Here is a 17,514-nt window from a genome sequence, read left to right as displayed (position 1 = left end):
ACTTGATATAGTTGAAATATTATATGTAGTTTTAAAATAAGATTAGTTGAATGTTGGATTTTGTCATAAATATAAAACCTTAATCTACTTTATGTTCTAAATTTATAACACAGCTTCTAAAGTATCACTATAATTAAAGGGAATTAGGTAATTATGATTAAAAAAAATATTTTAGAAAAAATAATTAATATTTGTTACAAATAACCATAACTAATTTTTTTGCCAAAAACTAACATAACTGATTGAAAGGTGAAAAGTGAGTTTCAAACTATATTTAAGTTAGACTAAGATTAAACAATTTATAAAATACGAGAGGTAAGCATGTAAAAAGAGTTTTGTATCGGTTTATACATGTGAAATGTGTTTATAAATTATTTTAATCATGATTCCAAACAGGGCCTAAGACTATTTCTAATTTAAGCTCCTTAGTTATTTGCATATTAATCCCTTAAATTTTAACTCCTTCTTCACCTTTCAGTTTATCAAACTTACACTCATATAAATCAGATACTATAATGGATGGAAAATCATAAAGTATTCCTCAGATGAAAAAAGAGATAAAAGCAAAAATATTTCATAATTAAATTCTAAACATGAAGTCAGTGTATAAAAAGGTAAAATGAAGTTACTCTCAATGATGAAGTTAATCACATCCTATCCTTGATTGGGAAATTTAATCACAATTAAAAACCGAAATCAATATCAAAACAAGGAGTAGTATGATCACATAACAACCAAACGTTGCATTATTATGGAGTGTGGCCCTACAGCTAAGGGAAAGTATTTCTTTATTTTTTTGTGCAAGGGAAAGTATATTAATTGGATTCTTCTTCTTTTTTATCTGATTTTTTTTTCTTTTTCCTGAGCTGCCAGGTATTGAATCAACATGCGTATTATTATGAACATTTTTTTTTTAAAACTCAGCCATAGTTGATACTGTTAGAGTCAGTCACCTAGAGAGATTGAAAAATGAGTTAATACATTTCTGAAATAATTGAAATTAATCAGCCAACTAAGGTAATTAACCATAAGCATAGGGACTAATCAAATGCTTTTGAAGTGTCCAGGTATGTTTGAAAAAATGTGGAAACTATAGGGACTAAATAATTAGTTTTTTGTTACATTTTAAAATACTCAGTATCAATATAAATTATAAGGGATAAAAGTGCATTGAACACCACAATCTTTTTTATGATGTATTCAGAAACTTAATCTAGTTTTTTTTTTGTTATTTTTTTAGTTACATCCAATATCATAATTTTTAGAATGTTAAATGTACCATAAAAAAGATCAGAATATTAAATGTATTTGGGGGGGAAAAACAGATCATGGTGTTGGACCTTTGCTCAATTATACAATATTTAATAAATTGTATCATTCATATGTGTCAGGGTTTTGAATATCAGTATATTTTATTTGGAATCACCTCCAGTGCTTATCACTTTGATGAGTACCTTAAACTTATCAGATCTAGACGATCTAGATTTCACTTGGATGATCTAGATTTAATTTCTTTTTTCTTTTTATTTGTTTGAGATAATTATTTTAATAGGTATAGAATAGAACTAAAAATAATCTCTCAACTATCATTTTTTGGAAAAAATAATTTTTCTATTTAAAAATAATTAATTAAAATTTTAAAATCTGAACCATTCAAATTAGATCTCAATGATCAAGATCTGATAATTTTAGGATGCTCATCAATGTGCTGAGTACTAAGGGGGTGTTTAGCAACCCTCAAAAGTGCTTTTAAGAAGCAATTTTCAGTAAAATGAGGTAAACTTCTCTACATATTTACTTCGTAAACTGTAAAAGTACTTTTAAAACCATAATTTGGTTTCTATCCAAACATCCCCAGAACATATTCCTACTTTGAAGTCTTTTTTTTTCCCCCCTTGGGTACAGTCGAAGTCCATTCATTTCAAAATGCAATAAAGCTTTGTCACAATGGGCCAACTAAAATCCTGAGCCCATTAAATTGAGCGGCCCAAGAAATGATTAATATGTATAATTGATATATATTATCATATCACGAGAACAACTCAATCATTTCAAATTAATTTGATAGTTAGCTCAAGTTTTTTATATTCATTATATCAAAATTCTTTATTCTCACATGGCCATATGTCTCTTTTTTTTCATATGAGTTTATAGTTAAATGCTAGTATTTCAAAAATTGAACACGCAATTATATATGATCAGAGAACTTGATATAATAAATATAAGAATTTGATGTAAATATTATCCTAATTTGAATATGTCATTTCCCATAGCAGACTATAGTATTGTTTACATATATATATGGTTAAAGTATACTTTTAGTTTTTTAACTTTACATAAGGTTTCATTTTAGTCCCTTAACTTAAAAAAAAAAAACTTTTAGTCCTCTAATCCTAAAACCGTTAACAAAAATAATGATATTGAGCTTTTAAATATCGATAAAATATTACTAAATACTAACATATTAAGTTTAATTTTTAAAAGAACCATGATTGTTACAAAACATTATCATTTAAGACTAACAATTTTAGGATTAAAAGACTAATAGTATACTTTTTAAAGTTGAGATCAAACTGCAACCTTATATAAAGTTAAAGGACCAAGTATATACTTTAGCTTATATATGTGTGTGTATATATATAAACCATCTCCAGAGATATGTTCCCTCCCATCCTTTTCGTCCGGTGTCTATTATCGTGGAGGCCTTAGTGATCTGAGCTTCATCGCATGCACGTGGCCGTCCTATAGTTTTGATTATGTGCGTGTTCTATATTACTCCCTCTCATCGTATGTTATATAGAGTATCTTTTAGGCTCTGGCAAAACAGGAAGAGGTATCTTTTAGGCGTTATTGGTCTTTTTCACAAAGCATTTGATAATTTTAGGGAATATGTCATGTACCAGTGTTGCTTTTTCAAGGCCTTCATTGATACTATCCTCCTGTTATTGATATAATAGTTTGTTTGATTTTTATATTAATCTTAAATATAAGACCCCAATCCATTTTGTACATTTTTTTTTTTTAAAAAAATAGTCCTTGTAATAATAGTAATTTTAGCTAATACATTTGATTAGTAATGATATTTTAAGAAAAACAATACTTATTTATTACGAATAATTAACTTAATTGGTTTTTTTAAAATCTACTCAAATTAATCAATTAGCTCTTATAGTAAGGACCTAAGGTAGTCGTTCACTCTTCCTCCATATCCTTTTTCTTGTTCTTTCATTCATCTCCATTGGTAAAGCTAAGCTAGTTTTGCGCCCTGAAACGGATTGATTGACTGTGGATCGTTCCAACTTAAACAGTGTTCTCATGTTTGAGTCCTAGGTGCGCAGCTGTGATAATTACTTCATGGTATCAAGGTTCCTTCATTTTGGGGCTGTATTCTTGTGAACCGGGCTAGTACGTTTTTGTTAGTGTCACAGTGGAGAATCCAAAGATTATTAGTATTTTTTTTGAGTGAAAAGGAATTTATTGAAAAATAACAGCAACAAACTTACAGAGGGAACTTTAGAAAAAGCAAAAACTACCAAGAGATTACATAATGAGCTGTTTACGAAACTCAGCAAATCTTATAATTTGATCAGTCAAAGAAAAACCTTCATTAACTAGTCTTGGAGGCTATGGGTCGCTTCATGATTGAAAAGTCTTCCATTGCGGGCATTCCAGAGTTTCCAACAGAGAAGATCAAACATCACGCACCAATTCAGGTTGTTCTTACTCGTGTCCAGATTCTTCTGCAACCATCTTCCGAAGGGTATACTTAGAAAACGCGGAAGGTGATGCGGGGGGATTACAAGGCTCCAGCAGACCTGAGCCCAATGACAGCTCCTTAAGACATGGTCTAAGTCTTCGACTCCGTGGCCGCATGATTCACATTGGGTGCTATGGGTCATGTGTCGTCGGTAACGTTCAGCATTAGTTAGGAGCTTGTTACTTAAAACTAACCAGAGGAAAGATCTTACTCTCTGTATTCCTGGCCATTTCCGTGCTAATTTCCAAATTGGATTTTCTTCATCCCATTCATTCTCCATAACCAATTGGTAGGCTGATTCAAGGCTGAACCCATGTTGAGAGGTTAGCCTCCAGTAGCAGCTGTCTTTTCCTTCCGTTGGGTTCGGGGGGCGCATCTCTGAAATTTGGCGTAGGATATCTTGCGGGAGGTGTTCAGAGTATTCCTGCCAGTTCCATCTTCCATCCGTAGGATCCAAAGATTATTATTATGTATTCCATCTCCCTTCATATATGTTATTATAGACTAGAGTTAGGAATACGGCCAGGCTACCATATCCACCAATCTCTCAGTTTTTTTTTTTAATTTTCAAATTAATAAATAGTGATCCAAAATTTCAAAAGCAATCATAAGTCTAAATCATGTTTAATCACAATCATAATAGTCAATACATATAAAAAAAAAACAATACATTACAAACATATAATCAACATTCAACATCTTCAAGTGATAAATTTACAATCTTTTCATATGATATTTGATACAAAAAAAACTATCTCTTAAAAAATAAATCAGAAATGCATCTTTTTTTTTTTTAAAGTTCATTCACCATGTTTTTCTTAAATTTTTTCCTTAATAATATTGTCTTATACTTCATTGTAGTTATTAATTTTATTTATAAACATAGTATGCTTATATTTTTTGTTTAGATATGTAACATGAAAGTTGAAATGTAGAAGAGGAAATAAAATTTTTAAATATAATAATATATTATTTATGTGAAAAAAATTTAGAAAAAAAAAGTGACAGGTTAAGCAGACCAACTTAGCAACTCACGAGTTATATGGTGTGGGTTGCAATAGGTGCAGGCTAGCAAAACGCCAACCCCAACCACCCTCTTTATGGCAGGTTAGTGGGCTGGCCCATGAGCCCCAACCTATTTTACCAATTCGAATATAGACAATATTTAATATTAAGGTTATTATATCCATTATGTCAGGTTCTGCAATCGCACATATTCATGTGTTCTGTTTTCAAAATATTATCATTTTAATTATAAACTTGCATGAAAAAAAATATAAAACACATGATAATATGTGATTGAAAAATTTGACTTATGACTATAAGGAATATGATTGCCTAAATTACTTGATGGTATCAAGGTTCCTTCATTATGGGGCTATACTCTTGTGAGTCGGGCTAGTCCGTTTTTGTTAGTGTTAGAGTGGAGAATCCAAAGATTATTATTATGTATTTTGTCTCCCTTCATATATATGTTATTATAGAGTAGAGCTAGGAATAGGAGCCAAGTTGCCACAACCCGTGGGTTAGTGCAGATTGGAAAAATACCCACCCCAACCCACCATGCCCACCAATCCGTCAGTTTTTTTTTTTAATTTTTCAAATTAATAAATAGAATCCAAAATTTTAAAAGCAATCATAAGTCTAAATCATGTTTTATCACAATCATAATAGTCAATACATATATAAAACAATACAGTACAAACATATACTTAACATTCAATATCAACTCCTCAAGTGATAAATTTTACGATCTGTTCATATGATATTTGATACAAAAAACTATCTCTTAAAAAATAAATTAGAAATGCATCTATCTTTTTTTTTTTTAAAGTTCATTCACCATGTTTTTCTAAATATTTTTTCCTTAATAATATTGTCTAATACTTCATTTTAGTTGTTAATTTTATTTATCACATAGTATGCTTATAAATTTTTTTAAATATTTTTTGTTTAAATATGTAACATGAAAGTTGAAATATAGATGAGGAAAGAAAATTTTTAAATATAACATATTATTTATGTGAAAAAAATTTAGAAAAAAGGATGGCGGGTTAGGCAGACCAACTTGGTAGCCTGCGAGTTATGTAGGTTAGTGGGCTGCCCATGGGCCCCAACCCATTTTACCGATTATAATATATAGACAATACTTAACATTAAGTTTATTATATCACCAACAGGGGTTGGGTCTAGCAGAAGAGATTGGTCCATCATAACTTGACGAACCAAGGTTTGAATCTTCATTGGAAGAGACACCCACATTTAGTACCCGATAATATCTCGAATATGATTGCCTCCAATAAGAGAATACCTATGCTTTAGCAAAAAAAAGTTTATTATATCCATTATGTCAAGTTATGCAATCACACATATATTCATGTGTTCTATTTTCAAAATATTATCATTTTAATTATAAACTCACATGAAAAAAATATAGGTCACATGATCATGTGTAATTGGAAAATTTGACTTATGACTATAAGGAGCTTGATTACTGAAATATTTTCCCATGGTTATTGCATATTTTCTTTCCAGTACCAATAATTCTCAAGGCATAACAAGTATTGAACTACTACCTCTGGTTTTAATTATAAAAACTACTTGACTAATTTAAGGAGATTGTGAAAATAAGTTAAGTTAGTTATTTATAATAACTAGGTGTGTTTTTTTAAATATCCTTGCTAATCAATTGTATTGGCTAGAGCTACCATTGTTGGAAGGACTGCCTTGAAAAAAAGATGCACAAATATGAGAGACAAACTGGATTAGAGTCTTATATTTAATATCAAAATAAAAGTCCAGTAAGATCTTATATTAAGTTACGGAGGTAGTATAATTGTGTCATAACTGTTGCAAGTATCAATGATGATTAATGCATATGTACACAAGTGAGGAGTAACGAGATTGGGGTGATTTAAATGAATCATATATCTCAATTTACATATCATAAATTTATGTATTCCCTCCTGTAAAAAAAACTACTTGGAAAGCTATATTTGATCACAAATATAATACCTTAATTCATTTTATTTTTATATTTAGCATATTCGTATTATATAGTTCTTTAATTTTATTTTTGAATCATTGAATTATTATCTCTGATAGTAGTGGAAGAGATTATGATCACTTACCTACAAACTTTTGAGCTTAAGTCCGAAGAAAATATTTTTAAAAAACTTAAAATTTGTTTAGCACTTCGACCTATTTCTTAAAGAGCATTCAACGCCCTAAACTATTTAGTGTTGTAATTATGCTCCCAAAATAATAAAAATATATCAATCAATTCGACCCTAAAACTAATAGTCCATTAACGTTTCCGTTAAGAGTGGACAGGTAAGCAATTTTTTTGAAAGTGATATTAATTAGTCCTCTGGTCAAATTTTTCTTAGATGATGTAATGAAAGTGATATTTAACAAACTTATTTTATGTTATCTTCATTGATGTTAATGTGAAAGTAAATCATCAGCGAGTAGAAAACCTAAGGAAGAAATCAATTAAATACATAATACTGATGAATGAACTGTCAATATTATGGTTACATGTGGACTTAAATTCTTTTAGCCATCCTAATTTTCTAGAAGAATTGAATTAAATAGAGATTGAAGTCAAAGTTTAGACCAATTTACCTGTGGTGACTAGTTAAAGTTGGTAAAACCAGAATAACAAATCTCTGTCACCTTTTAGTGACTGAATGATATGTGTGTGTGTGTGTGAGTAATATAAAAGGTTTTAATTGACCAGAAACAAGTAAAAAGTCTTAAATCTAAATTTTTTTTTTTATTTTCATCTGGCTGTATGTTACCTAACGTAAAGACAAGCAAGCATGGATTTTACTTATGACAAGTAACCAATTAATTTTTTTAATTTAAAGACATAAAGAACTTCGAATATAGTTTTCGAGGAAGGGGTCACCTCATTAAATCCCTTTTTCATAACCAAAAAATGAAGTCTTTACTTTCGCACTATGGCAATATGTACTTAGCTTCTTTAGGTATTTATTATAAGATATATTCTAGAAAATATAAATGATTCTTATTATGAATCATTTAATGAGATAGTAATTAAATTTTTCTAGGAAAATTTTTTTAAGGTCATGTGACCTGATTAGGAGTTTGACAAATTTAATGAGCTAAATAAAAATTTAAATTATTTAAGTATCTCCCATTTAAAGTCATTAATTATAAGAGAAAATGTAATGCAAATTTAATTTTTTTTTATTTAGATATGGGCAAAATTGAAAATTTATTTTATCTTCAGATAATATCAATGGACTTACCACATTTTTTAGTTCTGATAAAGTGGTTAGGCGTGTCCCATAGTAGGGACTAGAAGGAATACATACATATAATTTGATCATATATATTGTAGAAATTGTCTTTTTAAGATGACTATAACTCTGTGATTAAATTATTATATACATAATAATTTAGACAATCTAATGTTAGAAAATTATCGCTATCGCATGATCGTGATTTGAGTAATGAATGGATCTGGGGTCCTTTAACTTGTTGTAAATAAAAACCATAATAATAACATAATAAATATTATTTATATATACAATTTTGTGTATTATTGAAAAAAAAATACTCCTCCGGTTCTTAATATAAGACTCATTTAACCAATTTATTAGATTAAGGAAGTTAGGTAAGTTAGTTAATTATAAGAAATGTGATATATTTTTCCTAAAACACCATAATTATCTTTCTTAATACCCCATCCCCCTCTTCTACTTGATTATGGTTGAGGAAGTATCTCTAGGAATAATTTAGAAAAATTGATAAATATGAAAAATAAGTCTTATATTTAGGACCAAAACCAACTCAAGAATTGGGTCCTATATTGAGGACAGGAAGAGTAATATTTTTTCCACTGATATTGGCTGTTACCAAACAATCCTAGGAGTATTGTCTATGCCTAGCTAGAGTGGCAGGATCTACTAGCAGATAATGTTGAGATTAATTAATCACTAATAACTAATTAGAAACTAGCACAAGCCCGTACTGTAATTAATATATATAATGTTTTAAACTTTGAACGTCAGCTATAGACATCGTAAACTACACTACAATACATTTTTACTTAGTGGTATGTCATGAATCCTCCATTAGGAGGACAATCAAAAAGGGTTACGCGTGGAGAGTTGTAATAGGTTGGACGCTAAGTGCTATAATGTGGAGTTATTGGGACGTCAGCTCTTGAGGGAGTATATTGTCATGATGAGTCCCATATTGAAAGAGTACCTTGCAAGATGGGATTTATAAGGTTTTGGGTTCTTCAGCTCCATCAGTTTGCTTTTGGAGTATGATTTTCTCAAGAACTTGATCTTGTTAATAGTCCTTAAATCTGAATTAAAATGGCACTCCAAGCCAAACCGATCATTAATGAGGTTTGTTTTCATTTTGAAAATCACAAATTAGCCAGTTTGGTTCAGATTTTGGTTTTGAACCTCTACATCCTAAACCAAATTAAATCTATTTTTTAAAATAAAAATACTTATAATTGTCTACTTACAAAATCCTCATATTGTTCTGTCAAACAGGGGGAAAAAGTACAAGTCCTCACACCGAACCACAACTTTTTTAATTTTTAACACAATTTTATGCAAGCCCAAATGACCTTCTTATTTAGATAATTTTACCTACATATAGGAACTTGAGTTTTTTTTTTTTTTTATATTGAGAATGAGTAATATTTTATTATAATCTTCAACCCACAGTATAATGAAATTTAACTCCAGCTACTCGTAAATACATATTCCAGAGTTATTACCAATAAAATTAGACATTTTATTTTGTATATAATGGTATTCAAAATTAAAAAAAAAAAAAGCGGCGTCATTTAACATTAAAACTAATTTATTTGAATTCGATGTTGATGATAACAATATGAAAAATATAATTTCGTTAGTGAAGAAGTGTAAAATCTTTTTAGCATACCATAATTTTAAAAGTGCTTTTATGGTATATGATTTAAATATGTGGAGGAGTCTGTCTTGTTTTGCGGAAAAATATTTCTGAAAAGCACTTTTCCATCTTGCCAAACACCTGATTTTACAGGCTTGAAACCAAATTCAGTGATCACATATAAATTAAGTTCACGACGGAGAAATAAAAAGAAAAAGCCAGGGGAAGGAGGAAAAAATATGCTTAGCATAATATAAGTATATATAAATTTATTGAAACATGATCATGAACCAAACCAACTTTATGAGAAAAAACCGATCAAGTTTCATTCCTGCGTAAAACCAATTGATTTGGTTTGGTTCAGTTTCTGTTTTAAAACCATACCAAACCAAACCAAACCTTACCTTTGAACATCCTTAATTTTACCCATCAATTCTAAAAATGATGCAAAATTTCTCAATCCTTAATAATATAAGATCTATAAAACTATTTGAGGATACTAAAAAAAATTAATTAATTTGGTTATTTGTAACAAATGTGTGCTAACCTTCTCAAACTATTATTTTTAATCATATGCATTGAAATCACCCTTTGGCTAGATGGAAGTCCTTTGCAATTAATAAGGATATTTTGAAAAAAAATTATAAATTTGGCTAACAAAGTAAATTAAAATCTTATATGCAGTAGAGGTATTCACGGGACAAGATCGGATTGGGATGACCCCATCTTGTGTCCCGTCCCATCCCAAAGCCATCTCGATTCCAATTGGGCAAGACGGGACTGAGACGTCCCGCATGATTTTTTTTTAAAGTTTTTCATTCAAAAAAATCATATCACTATTTTGATTTTAATTTTTTTTATACCAAAAGTAATTAACCAAAGTCCTATGCCCTTCGAAATATAGTTTTAAGTATCCAAACAACATGTAATTAAGTAATAGTAGTGAATATTTGATTTAGTTGCCAAAATAATCATGCTATTTTTTAGTTTTGATAAGTAGAAATGTATTACTTAAACTTGTTTTTCTTTTTCACGTTTCAAAATTTTTCAAAGTAAATGTTACATGTGGAGGTCATTATCTGATTCCAATTAAGTCTAAACATATGTTGACAAAAATGCATTCTCATATCATATTGATTGAAGCTTGTTGAAATTACATTTTTAAAAACATTTTTCTCTTTTTTTAAACACCAAAATGAAAAACTTATTAAAGATGTCAATTTTATTTACTTTTTAAAACTTAATATTTATTTTTTTTATTGTTAGAATAGATAAACAAAAATAATCTATGACAAAAATTTTAAAATAATATATATATATCCTGGGACGGGACGAGACGGGATGAGGCCGTTGCACATCCTGTCCTGTCCCGGTCCCATCTTGGTATGAACAGCTTATATACAACTAAATATTATTTTCAACTAACTCTTATATTAGAAATCATATAATTACCATATCTCTGCAATTCTCAATTATTCAATACAATAATATTAATTACTGTCAATGTCATATCATAGTTCAAAGTTCGCAGTCAACTTTACAACACAAACTCATCATACCGTTCAAAATCAAAACACATAAAGTCTGTATTTCATATCTCAACATAAGTATCAAAAACTTTGAAAAGATAAATTCACAGACCTTGGGATAGAATAGAAGCTAAGATTGTGATTGATATGATGTTAAATTATAATTATCTCTAATTATTTTGTTATTGGCTATTGTGGCCCTGTATGGTGCCATGAAGCTCAAGTTACAATTGAAGAAGCAATCAAACAGAAGACCTTTGGACTACCCTTGACATTAACAAAAACCTAGCGTAGATTATGTGTGTATTTTAGGGTGGGGCAGGGAGGGAGCATGCGTGGAAAATAGATGACAAGTTCATGGTCAAAATTCAAAACCCTATATAATCTACATATCTAATAAATTTATATAAAATTTTATAATTCACAACCTAGCTGGGTATACATGGTGTTTCTTGCAATATAAGAAATCACACATACCATCTAGTTGCCTTTAAGTCCTATTTATTATAGGGGATGCGCTGGGATATGGGACACCATTTTAGAGATTATTTATTCAATTTAATGTTAATAAGGATTATTTCTTGTCAGAAATTTAATTTGGATATCTCTAAGATGTATATTTTCCTTTATTTTAGAAGAAAATAAGATTTTAGGATCATCTTATCTAATTATTTTCAGATGTAGTTTATTTACTTATGTTATAAGACAATATAATTAAATTAAATTTTATGAATAAAAATATGGCTTTATATGTGCTTTTTGGGTACGGTGACACTCTTATGTTCTTTTTATTTATATAGGAAAAAAAGGAGAATAATCATTTTAATGTGAACAAATAAAGAAAGAATTAATATTTTCATTAAATTTAATATTATATGTATATAATAATATAAAAAATTACATGTATATAGCTTCAAACAAATTTTAAGGAAAGTATGCTTTGCCAAATATTTTGTCTAAATATAGCTTATGGTTTAAATTTAATAACAAGAGAAGGAAGATTTCTCATGATTAAAACGATATTGTTTTATTTCATTTTTCAATTTCACGATCGATGTGAGGAACTCATAGATTATTTATTATGTGTTTGTAAGGGATATTTGAACCATAAATTTGTTCAAAACCCTATTGAGTTTCTGAATCCAATTCACCAACGTTTTTTTTAAAAATCATTCTACATGCACCAATTCAATCATATATAAAACATTGATATGATGGTTAGGATTACATTACTTGCCAAAAGAAAATACAAAGGAAGAGGTCTTCAAGAACCCTTTTTTAAACTATCCAACCTATTCTTGAAGACCAAAATTAAAATTCAATACCTAATCACTAATGAAATAATTCTAACTTAACAATTCAAATCAATTGATATGTCTGAATTTTCTTATGATCTCTATCATATTGTACGACACAATTATATATAAAGTAGTATTCCAGGAAGAGCATATATATACTAGCCTCGACTTTAACTAATTTTCTAATGAAGAGATTTCCAAATTAAAGCTAGTAATTTAATCATAGTGGTCATATTTTACGCTCAAGTTTGAAAAACTTTTCACACCTCCTACCATATATTATTACTTGATATACTGTCGTCTGTTTCGAATGATCTCTCATGTTAAGAGTAGAAACTTTTGGACTAATTAATCAAGAAGATGATGATAAATAGACTAAATTTCGTGTGTTTATCAAAGTAAAAGGACACATGTTTTTTTATTTAACTAATTTTTTTATCAGAAAATGGGATATATGTCCAGTGGGCTCCCTCAATAGCTCCAACGGATATTAATCATTAAAGCATGATCTAAGTGGTAAATTATCTTAATTTGTTTTTCAAAAATCAATTTGTAATCTCTTAACATCATTAAATATTTAAATCACAACCTGATGATCAATATTCCTTAATAAAGAATCAAGGAACTACTCAGGAATATACATGTCCTGAATTTGGATTTTCTCAAGTGAACTCCTTCAATTTAATTAATTAAGACATATTAGGTACTACCTCTGGTTCTTAATGTGAAAAACTGGTTATTTTGGATAAATTAAAAAGGTCAAATAGGTTAATTATAACAAATGTGATATAATTTCTTTAAAATACTTTTCTATATAATATTAAATTATATATTAATTTATAATTAGATAAATTAGTTCAGAAAAAAAAAAGATAAATATGAGAGATAAATTAAATCAAAGTTTTATATTTAGAAGCAAATTCAACTACTTACAAGCATTTTTTGACCAAAAAAAAAAACAACTACTTACAAGCATTTATATTAAGGATAAGAGTTAATATAATATTAACTATTAGATTATAATCGAATAGTGTTGTGGTAAATTAAATTTGTTTATTTTAAAAAACAAATTTGTAATTCATCTTAATACCATCAGATTATAATATGATAGTTAATATAATTGACGGACCCAAATAAGTCGTGACCCTGGAATATACTCAAGTATCTTTTCTTTTCTTTGTTTTTATTAACAACTAATTTGAATTATTTTAAGTTTTAATTCAACGAGACTCTTAAATAATAATTTTCAAATTGGAACAACTTGGCATATATATAATGTCTCTGCCGACAATCTCACCCCACTTAGCTTGTTTTAAGGGAAGTCGAATATATATATATATATATATATATATATATTTCCAAATGGAGGTCGAAGCATGTTTTAAGGAAAATATGTGGGCCAGGCATTACATGATATTTTAAAAAAAAGTTATCACATAATTATTTTTTTGGCCAAATAATTAATTTATAACTTATAATTGGGTATACTTCCTATGAATGTATACTACTTCTTATTGATTGATATCAGTGGACCGTGATTATGTTTTCTCCACTGTTTGGGGAATTATATTTATATAATGTAATTCAAAAAATATTATTCAAAAGAAGATAAAATTTAAAAATCAATGTAGAATCGTCTTAATTAATTGTAATACGCTCCTTTTTTAATTTTTTAACTTGATTTTGTGAGCTATTGTCCCATGCATTTATATTACTATCTTCGCTTTTATTTATAAGACAAAATTTTCTATAGTGAGTGATTTATTTCTATTTATAAAATAATTATAAAATTGAGATACATTTAATATTTTTCTGATATATTGATTTTTTTAATGTATGAAATGACTTGTTGTAAATGACGTTTAATTTTAAATAAGTGGAGAACTGAAAAAAACGAAAGTAAGTTTAAGACATAAATGAGTTAAATCAGCTTAATTGATATATAAAAATATAATGATGTAATTTGATCGTACAAATAGAGAAGGAAAATAAGATAGTAAGATGTGCTTGTCAGGTCTGAAATGAGGTCCCATTTTCCCTTTTTCCCAATTGAATAATTATTATTATTATTAGTTTTCTTAATGAATGTCCACTAGCTATTTTGATTGTTGTTGGTTAAGTCTTATTGCATTATTTTATTAACTAAAAATATTAAACATTTTATCGATAAAATTATTTTTAAAAAAAACAAAGATATGTTCTCCAATCCTTCTGCCGCCATAGTTTTAATTATTTTTTTATGGGAGTTTTAATTAATTTTATTCACTGAGAGTTGACACTGTATCATTAGTATTGTTATATTATTTATACACACACAGATATATATATATATATATATATAACTGATTGATTGATTTGGTGCCTTAATAAAGCGAGGAGACACTACATGAATTTCTCAAATAAGTTTAGTCATTTTAAACCAATTAATATCTTAAAATAAGCTAACAAATCATAATTAAAACATGTTTTCACGACAAACCGGATTTAATTAATCTTTTGAAAAGCGCGTCAATATTATTCATGACAATAGAATTAATATTAAGAAAATATACTGATTAATGACATGATGATGATTTCAATAAAATGAAATTAAAAATTCTCTGATCAATGGCATGATGGTGATTGCGGCAATAAAGGTATTGAAAAACAATTAGTTATTTTAAAGTTAATTCATTATTTAAAATAAAAGATGTACGTTTAATTGAAAATTGAAATCCTGAATTTAATATATTTTGCTTGTGAAGTTGGAATAAGGTATTAAATATTTATAATATTTTCAATGGCTAAAACAAAAAATGATTTGGTAACTTATCAAGAAAGGTAAGATGACGTAAATTGGTCCGGCACATATTACACGAGAAGAACCAGAATAGGCTGGGAGGTTTTTTCTTCTTCCCAACAACCATAAATCTTTAGTTAAAATTTAATTATATAAAATGAAAAAAATTATACAACTAAAATTAGTATAATAAACTTCAGGAAATGTGGAATTAATAAAATATCAATTTTAAAGAGTGATAGGAAAAAATTGGAGCATGGAATGGAGATTCTTTTTCAATATGCAATTGAAATTAGAATGGACATCACGATTACAACGTAAATTCTTCTTACATGTAATGGTATTGATGTGCGGTTTAGACATATAAAAATATCGAGATAACTTAAATAACTCAATGTAGCATCAATCTCAAACCGAATTTTTTTAAAAGTAGATTCGAAGATCACAGTCTCACCCATCTATATATTTGAAAGCACTTGGTGGTAACAATTATTTTAAATACTAAGCTCAAAAAAGATTAGGCCTTACTTACTTGGTTGCATTATTCTGAAATATGTTAGATTGATAGGCAGAAGCTCTAATTAGCATTTTGTAATTTGTATAGCAGGCAATATATGCTACCTATCATGATGGTAAGTTAGTAACTTAGTAGGTTAGAAGAGTTTTGTTATTAATTAATTATTATTCTTTTTTTTAATGAAACATCAAGGTATCCACCGGCAGACCCGGTAACTAATCCCTTCGCTGGCTTGTAGACACCTCAATAAGTGGGACAGCTGGCTTGTTATTAATTAATTATTATTCTTTTGATATTATTTATAAGTTACTTCTAACAGGTTTGACTAAAATCAAGAAAAACTTTAGATATTATTAATTCTGTCTTAAAATTTAATAAATTTCTAACTTTATTATTTTTATACTTTGCAAGTTTCCTTCCAAACAAACACCATCATCTCTCTCTCACTTCGCGCACTCTCTCTTCCCACCACTATTGTTTTCTTTATCTCCTCTTGCATAACAAACAATGGGGATCTAATAGAAGGAAGAAAAAAACTATAAAAACCTTATCTAAAATTTGGTAAAAGTATAAGGACTGTCAGATTAGTTTCTCAAATAACAATCTATATAATAATAAATGAAGGATAAATTAAAAATTTAATAATGTGACTCACAAATAAAAAATATTTTCTCTCTACTTTATAAATAGGATTAGATGAGTACTAGATACATATATACATTACATCAGTAACTCATATCTTGAGTTCATAGAGTGTCACATATGTTAAGTAGAATTGATATTAAAAAAACTTAATTAACCCTATCATATGACAATATGTGACATATAAAGATGATGTGGTGTGAGTATAATGTTATCCTGAATGAATGAATTAGGTGAATTAAGGTTGAAAAAGTTGAAACAAACTGTGATTTAGTTGTGATATGGATATGGATGGTCAAAGCAATATCTGTATGACATTAAAAAATTCATAATATAAACAAATTATAAATAATATGATTTATTCCTTAACACACACACACACTCCCCACAGGCTCAAAGGCCAAGAAAATTCTTAAAAAGATGCGAATCTATCAAAACTTTTTGAAACGTATTGGTTATATGAAAAAAAATCCGTCCCACATTGCGTTTTGTGCGATTTTAGTTGGTTATTATTATACAATATATATCTCAACAAGCTAAGGCATATTATTTGTTTTTTTTATTAATTTATCATTCATTACTGGCTAGGTTAGCATAGCAACGAGGGCTCACTCTTGGCTTACTTATCACGTTAAAAAAATTTAAAAAAGTTGTTTGATGTCAATCAGATTACAATTCTAAAAATATTAAGTCTATGTTTTGTTACTTATATATTCACCAAACCTTATCCATCTCGTAAGTTCACTAGCTACTTCTCACCATGTCAATTTACACTTGTCTTCCACAACGTCAATATCTATAAAATAAGGAAAACTAAACTTAAGTATCACAAAATATTTCTTAATTAGAAAAATTTTGATATGTGTTTTATTTATAATTTATCTTATAAGCATAACTATATTTTTATTATCTATAAAAATTATATTTTTATTATTAATATTTATTTTAATTTATTTTAAAATTTAAAATTCAGTTTTCATATTTTAATTAAAAATAATACTAAGCATATAAGTTTAAGTATCTAAAGTTTTTCTTACATAAAAATATTTTTAAAAAAACCTAACCTTAAATAGTAATATTTTACTTTG

This window comes from Neltuma alba, unplaced genomic scaffold, assembly GCF_004799145.2.
Source record: "Neltuma alba isolate B1F8T4 unplaced genomic scaffold, ASM479914v2 tig00010452_pilon, whole genome shotgun sequence".
In the NCBI taxonomy this organism is placed as follows: Eukaryota; Viridiplantae; Streptophyta; class Magnoliopsida; order Fabales; family Fabaceae; genus Neltuma; species Neltuma alba.
Note: the sequence above shows the minus strand (reverse complement) of the source record.